General features: G+C 44.6%; 1 protein-coding gene across 1 annotated transcript in view; it reads left to right on the top strand.

Annotated features, from left to right (window-relative positions):
* LOC105893426 (adhesion G protein-coupled receptor A3) overlaps positions 1 to 1,822 on the top strand; it is a 144,278-nt gene extending 142,456 nt beyond the window's left edge. Inside the window, exon 19 of the mRNA XM_031578689.2 lies at positions 1 to 1,822. This exon is cut by the window's left edge and continues 1,970 nt beyond it. The gene's annotated coding sequence lies outside the window, so the exon portion shown is untranslated.
* Positions 1,823 to 7,746: the final 5,924 nt, after the last annotated feature.

The raw sequence follows: 7,746 nt of genomic DNA, 5'->3' as shown, positions 1-7,746 counted from the left end.
CTTTGGTGTGTGTCTTCATGTATATCGCCTCCAATTGATATTTAATGCGATTATTTTCATTCTCTAAGTTATTTCCAAAAGAGCCTGCTGACTCCTCCCTTGGCTCTGATTGGCTGGAGCTAGAGACAATGTAGTGACCCCGTTTCTAAGAGACCAACTCACCAGCAGTTTTGAGTGATTCATATTTTCATGATTAAAACAAATGCTATATACTGTGAATAGCAACTAGAGAACACGTGCAGATGGCTTATAAAAACCAAGGATCAGCTTCTGTCAAACTCTTGTTTTTCTCTTGTGTCTGTGGTGTGCCGAAAGAAGTGAAAAACACAAAGACACTTTTTGATTTTAGGTCATTCCTCTACAGACCTGTTTGGAATATATGATGATGTCTCTATGGTGTCTTAACTGTACTGTGCAATGACGACATATCCATTGTGCCAACCTCCGGTGCTAGAAGGACAGTTGTACGCCTCCGTGTCCTTGGGTGAACCACAGCCGTAGCGAGACAGACTCGGTTACGCAACACTCAGTCGCTTGATGATGAGACGAGAAAAGAAGAAAAAGAAAAAAACGCTACTTAGTCTAGTCACCAACTTAGAATCTGTTCTTTTAGCAGGGATTGTTGAAGAAATTACTTGATTGAGCAAAGTGATTATTCCCCCCCAACACCCCCCCCAACACCATGTATGTGTTCCCCCAACATGTTTCAGCGTACGCTAAGTGCAGGCATAACTAATTCCCGCCTTGACCCACCCCAGCATTCCTGCCCAGCTCACCCTCCTGTTTTAGATAAAGAGCCGTCCTCTTCGTCAGAGGCCTATGCCTAGAGTGAGGGTACTTTTGATGCTGTTTAGTTTAAAAATAACCCACACAGGGGTATTACATGTCTCCGTCTAACCCTTGTAAAGGCACTTCATAGTGACTCATATAAATGACAAAGTGACAACATTGGGCGGCTTGTGGCACTAAAGCACTTGTTCATCTGTTGCTTACTTCAGTGTTGTGGTCCTTATGCAGAGGAATGAAGATAAGTGTGTGTGTGTGTGTGTGTGTGTGTGTGTGTGTGTGTGGGTGTGTGTGCGTGCATGTGTTTTGTGGATGTGTGTGTGTGTGTAGAGAGAGGGAAAAGTGTGCAAATATATGCTAAGAGGAGGATTAGTCCCATTTTCTCTCAGTTAACACGCTCCATCAAGCGGTTGCTCTCCCATCACGTGAGTATAGCATTGATCCTAACAGCTCTGTATTGTGTAACAACACTATTGAACTGCAGTGAACACGGGTGTAGAGGGAGATACTAGAAAAGGGAAAGCCTGAGCCCCTTAAATGATAATGCTCAGTATCTGAGTTGAGAAAAATGTTATTGCTATTATTTTTATTATTGTTATTTTTATTTGTAATTGAGTTGTTCCATGTTGCTCCCATGTTTGTGGAAATGCAAAACACTGTGAGATGTTTAGCACTATGGCAGTGTCACATAGATTATGCTCTTACACACTTCCCCTTATTTCAATGATTATGTCAATGCTAAGGTCCAAGCTGATTTTCAGTGGACATCACCTTGTGCTACAGTGACTGTGAGTTATGATGGGCCGCATTTGACCTTGTCACCATGGGAACCAGAACATTCTGTTACAGCAATGTCATGTTTCCGTTTCCTTGATTGAAGCGTGTCATTTTACATTGCCAAAGGAAGTCTCTGTTTAGTGGAGTTACGTTATGTATGGAAGTCTGTGGCTAAATAATGAAATTCAACCTTGAAGGAACCTTGAAGATTTAAGCCTCAAATTGGGTTACAGAAATAAAAAGGGCCTACCACCAGTGAGACGAACCGTGTTTAAATGGTGATTTTTTTTGTGTGATTCACTGAGTTACCACTGTGTGTGTGTGTGTGTGTGTGTGTGTGTGTGTGTGTGTGTGTGTGACTCACTGAGTTAGCACTCACCTTTCTTGCCTCTTTCACTCTGCCGATTTCTTTCATGCTGTCCCACTCTCCCTTCATCTATCTTTCTCTCTGTCTCTCTCTCTCTTTCTCTGTCTCTCTCTCTTTTTCTCTCTGTCTCTCTCTCTCTTTGTCTCTCTCTCTCTCTGTGTCTCTCTCTGTCTCTCTCTCTCTCTCTCTCTCTCTCTCTCTCTGGTCAAGTTAATATTCCCCCACTAATGCCCCCCTCATCATTATTTTAAAGGTTTGCTTTTTGAAGAACACAACTCTAGGACTACTCTCTCTCTTTTCCCTGTGTACTGTATGTGAGGGTCTGTCAGACCTCTTAGAATGGCTTTTTGCTGTTTATTTTCTGCGCTGCCATTGCAGTCCTTTTCCACAGTGCAGATCAGAGGTGCTATAGCACAACCTTGATCCACATCACCCCCTTTTTTACAGCATCCAGGACTCCAATAAATGTCTTTTTCACCACCATCTTAGTGATACACAGCTGCCACAGTTATATGTGTGTGTGTGTGTGTGTGTGTGTGTGTGTAGTGGGGTTGATGCAGCATATCATATCTTGTGACAGCAGAGGAGACGATGAAGATGTCTGAAACAAGCACTACAGGGGGCTGCCAGTGTGTGTGTGTGTGTGTGTGTGTGTGTGTGTGTGTGTGTGTGTGCATGTGCGGGTGCCGGGGGGGTGTGCGTGTGTGTGTGTGTACATATGATATGATTGGACCCTATGTTTCAGAGTAAGTAGTTGAGCACAAATTATTGGATTTTGCTTGAGTGTCTCAGTGAGTGGTGACATATGTCACATTCATATATGCATGTGTACACACTGGATGATTGGACTCACTCTATCCCTCTCTTTTTATGCGTGTGTATGTGTGTGTGGGTGAGTGAGTGTGTGTGTGTGTTAGCGTGTGTTTGGCCCTTCACAAATCACACTGGGTGTGACAGGCAGAACACATTTGATATGCAGCTGGCCCATCTCACTCAAGGCCACCCCCTACCAGTACACACAAACACACACATACACACGCATGCACATACACATACACACACACATACACACGCATGCACATACAAACACAGAAACACAAATACATAACAAAACATATACATTCAAACACACACACACACATATACACACACACACACACACACACATATACACACAAACACACCAACCTCAATATCTGAAGTCAGAAGCTTGCAGCTTTTATTTTGAGATGTAGCCATGGAGACTAGAGTGTGACTGGCACCCTGCAGCCCTGAAGCTTTCCTGTGTGTGTGTGTGTGTGTGTGTGTGTTTCGTGTGACTGATTCTTACTGAAAGCCATATTTTTGCAAGTTTTACAATAAACAAAAACAACACAACCCAGTGGTCAGAGCCTGCAACATTCTTATTACATTTTCAGCACTCCGTCACCCCACATTAGTGTCAAGAACCACTACAACTTTTCCATATTAACATTTCAAATGTGCAATATTATTATGATTATACAAACAAAAAAAGTCATAATTAATCAGTGGTGACATAGCTCACTGGGTGGGGTCATACCCAGGCCAGTCAGTCAGAGCTACTGCAGTAGGTGGCGTGTTCCCAACTGCTCCTGGATCAGCTGTGGAGAGTGAAGGCGTGTTCCCAGCTGCTCCTGGATCAGCTGTGGAGAGTGAAGGCGCGTTCCCAACTGCTCCTGGATCAGCTGTGGAGAGTGAAGGCGTGTTCCCAACTGTTCCTGGATCAGCTGTGGAGAGTGAAGAGATGACCTGGGGGCTGCAATGTTGCGCCTGTGGGAAAGCCTCAGGGCTGTTTCCAGAGCATCTGCGGGTTTCGGCCGTCTGAAATGTCCTTGCCGATGCTACAGGCGGCATTGTTATGCAGAGGGGAAACTGGATGTCAAAAGCAGTGCCCCCGACACACACACACACACTCATGTCACAGGGAAGCAGACTTTGGAGGAGAATAGAAATGCGGATTCCAGAACCTGCTGCATTAAATATGGATCGAGATAAAAGAAGACAGCTGTGGTATTTACGCGACAATTACCAGCTTTCACATTTAGCCACTTTTCTGGCATCTGTTGTGGTGCTCTCCCTCTTCAAGCAAATAGCTCCAGACAGCCAATCACTGGCAACATCCGAATGGTTTTAGAAACCAAAACACGTGGATGTGAAGCAATGCCTTTAATTGGCTCTCAAAGTGTCAACTGCTGTCAAGACCCCTGTTGCCTATAGAGTACGTAAGCCTCACCCTATTTCATCCACATTTTTCATCCTCTGAATGATCTCACAAGCGGTGTTGCACCCTATCCTTCTGTGCTCTAGTGAAATGCAGAGAGCACCCTAGGAAGATTAGAACATGGTTGTAAAAAATCATAATCATTGTCATAAGATCATTATCATTATCTCTGCCAGTGTCTGTCCACACAAGGATACTATGTGCAAAAGAAAACTTCAAAACACCAGTTCATCTATCCAGTGTGAATGGTTGTCCAGACACGGGTGACTTCCCCCATCCCTTTCCACCGGCCATCCTGAGGAGCTCCAGCAGTACTTCTCTAAAGAGCCTTGGTGCAGACCTTCTCATCAGTTGACTTAATGGGAAGGTAGGCTCTCAGAGTGTGATTGGCTACCAAATATGAGTCAAATATCTGATTGGCTACCAAATGTCAGTCAAATATCTGATTGGCTACCAAATGTCAGTCAAATATCAACCAATGTTATGTTGAGCCCATTCGTTAATCCAGTTTGGACACAGCTGGTGCCCAGTGAGGGGCTGAGATGAACAGGGAATCTGCTGTGATTGGATCATTGAGGGACCTATTACTCACCATGTGTTATAGATATGTGTTATAGATATAGAAGGGAACAGCAACTAGTGGGAGAAGCGACCTCACTGATCAGTACGTTAGACTGGCAGGGTCAGTGACTTTGACGAGGGCACAGCTAGGTATGAAGTGAGGAATTACACCATTGATGTCGGAAGACTGATGGTGTCATCCAGGTTTCAGCTTTAGATCTCTCATCTCCTCAGATCATCTCTTGTGTTCTGTCACCGGCGTCCACCCCAAGCACCGACAGATTTGCAGAGGTAAGGCGAGATGCTCTGCCAATGGTTAATGAAAAAATCAGCCCAGGACAAATTGTAATCACCATGCTAATGTGTTCTGTTACACACACACATGCACAAACACACACACACACACACACACACACACACACATGTATGCACAGACTGGCTGGAATAAAGGTGAGAGGAGAACAGGGGGGAGAGAAAATAGAGCTAATTCATTTAATTGGGCCTTGATTAGACCGAACAGATGGAGGAAAGAGAGAGAGGGAGCGAATAAGACAGACAGAGAGGGTGAGCGAAAGAGAGAGAGAGAGAGAGATAGAGAGACCTCTAGAGCACTTGTTTTCCATATGCTACTCGCACAGGTTTTTGGGCTACACCACAACAGAGCAATCAAAAACCAACAACCTGGGAAACACAACCACATTGTGTGTGTCTGTGTGTGTGTATTTTGTGTGTGTGTGTGTGTGTGTGAGAGAGAGAGAGTTCCTAAAGATAGTAAATGTAATTAATGTCAGCCCTAATCACTCTCCACACTCTCCATTGTGCCTCGCTCTCTCTCTGCCTAAGATGGCAGCAGGGGTAAGTCAACACCTTCTCCTTTCCCATGGTTTGATTTGATTGTAAGCCCTTCACCTCCATGCTGTTTCTAGAAGCAGGTGGCTCTGTGGGGCAGAACAGCACTCTAACACCTCCACTGGTGCAGCTGCGAGGAGGAAGATGATGTTTTGTTTTGTTTGTCTTTTCTTCCCATCTTTCTTCTTCTCCCACGGTTGCCTCTGGGTCCTCTGTGGAGTACGCAGGGCATTCGGGAAAAGGAGGAAGACGATCCACCTCAACCTATTTTACACACACACACTCACACACTCACACACTCACACACACACTCACACTCACACACACACACACACACACACACACACAGCTACACACACACACAGACACACACACACACACACACACACTTCCCCAGGTGCTCTGTTCTGGAGTTTTCCCTCTGCTTTCCACGATCATTTCTTCTCTACTTTATTAGGCTGTCTCTCTTTGATCTCAATATTCCACGGACCGAAGTGTGTGTTTCCTTAAATATCTGGACTGACCGAGTGGGTGCATGAGTGTGTGTGTGTGAGAGCCCAGTCCACGGTTTGAAATAAAACTGTTCTTGATGAATAATTGTGTATTTTTTAATACAGCGCCTGGGTTGAATGGAGATGGCATGCAAGAGGCTGCAGCTATAGATGCTGTGTAGTTGTCAGCCGACGTTTTCATGCAAAATATGAGATGAGGACGAATTGCCTCTGGGATCTTGCTGACATTTTACATGAGGTTCATGTAATAGTAATTACATGCACCAGGATTTGTATGCAGCACTTCAGTGATACATGCACACACACACACACACACACACACACACACAGAGAAATGTCACAATGGTTTGCCATGTACAGAGGTATGTACAAGGCAAACTCAAATGATTTGTGATTATTGTAATACATTCATTTTGAGCACAATTTTATGATTTTAACTAAACAGTGTTTTAAGACATTACAAACGGAGTTGCACAATATGATAGTAATGATGTACTGCCATCTACTGGCAAAGAGAAACCACGTCGCTGTGCAAATGGCTCAGGCCTAAGAAAAACCTCCCCAGCTATTCACATGACAGACTGTCAATAAACTCTTCAAAATACAGATTAACCTGAATGCAATGTGAAAATGCCAAACCATCATAACACAGAGGAACCAGCGACAAAGACTGCCCATGTTAGGCAGGGCAGGGCAATTCCACACAGGGTAGTAAATCAGTGCAGGCGCCGAGGAGGTCACACCATGTGAAATCTGTCATTAAAAAGTCATGGCTGTTTAGCCCTCTCAGGCCTCCAGGCAGATGCAGGGTCACAAGTCTCTCTCCAGCCAGGAGAGAGATAGCGGGATGGCAGGTATTCTCTGGAGTGTGTGTGTGTGTGTGTGTGTGTGTGTGTGTGTGTGTGTGTGTGTGTGTGTGTGTGTGTGTGTGTGTGTGTGTGTGTGTAAGAGAGCGGGATGGCAGGTATTCTCTGCCTAAGCCGGGCTCGGGGCCAGGTTTCCAGCTCTCTAAATTACTGTCTGCTTAAGACCTGCTGGCCTGATTTCATTGAATTTGTTCGGGGAAACATTAGCTGGGCGGACTAATTAAGTCTTGAGATTAAAGTGAAAAACGGTGGAGCCCAGGCAGATTGGCAAATCTTGCCACGGTTGATGTGTTGGCTCAACACTTTTTTACAAAGCTTGTCTAATTTTTTGAATTATAGTTTTTTTTTTTTTCTTCAGACAAAGTAATATTTGCTGCTTTTCATATCTCCTCTCTAGACTATGCTTTTGGACTCGCACCAGTGCATTGTTTTGACTGAGCAATGTCTAGGAGATGTGTTAATGATGATGAATATTTCACACTCAGACACTCTTGGCCCACACAAATGAAAAGAAAGAAAAAACATGCCAAGAAAGAAGTAGGAGAGGGGGAAGAAGGAGAAGAAAAAAAAACTGTGTCGTGCGCTGCATTGGGGATCGAAAGGAAAGAAGACCATGCAGAGGAAAGAGAAAATCTTCACGCCCACTACCACGGGGGCACTGTAAAGCTTTGAGTCTTTGACATCAAGGAAAATGGTGAAATGGTGACATGGCGCCTGGAGCTTGCATACTTAAGCAGGCCTGTTTCTCCCTAAACATAAGAGCGGTGACACACAAACAGGGATCAC

Source organism: Clupea harengus, chromosome 13 (assembly GCF_900700415.2).
Source record: "Clupea harengus chromosome 13, Ch_v2.0.2, whole genome shotgun sequence".
Taxonomy (NCBI): Eukaryota; Metazoa; Chordata; class Actinopteri; order Clupeiformes; family Clupeidae; genus Clupea; species Clupea harengus.
Note: the sequence above shows the minus strand (reverse complement) of the source record. Positions and strands in the feature narration are given on the sequence as shown.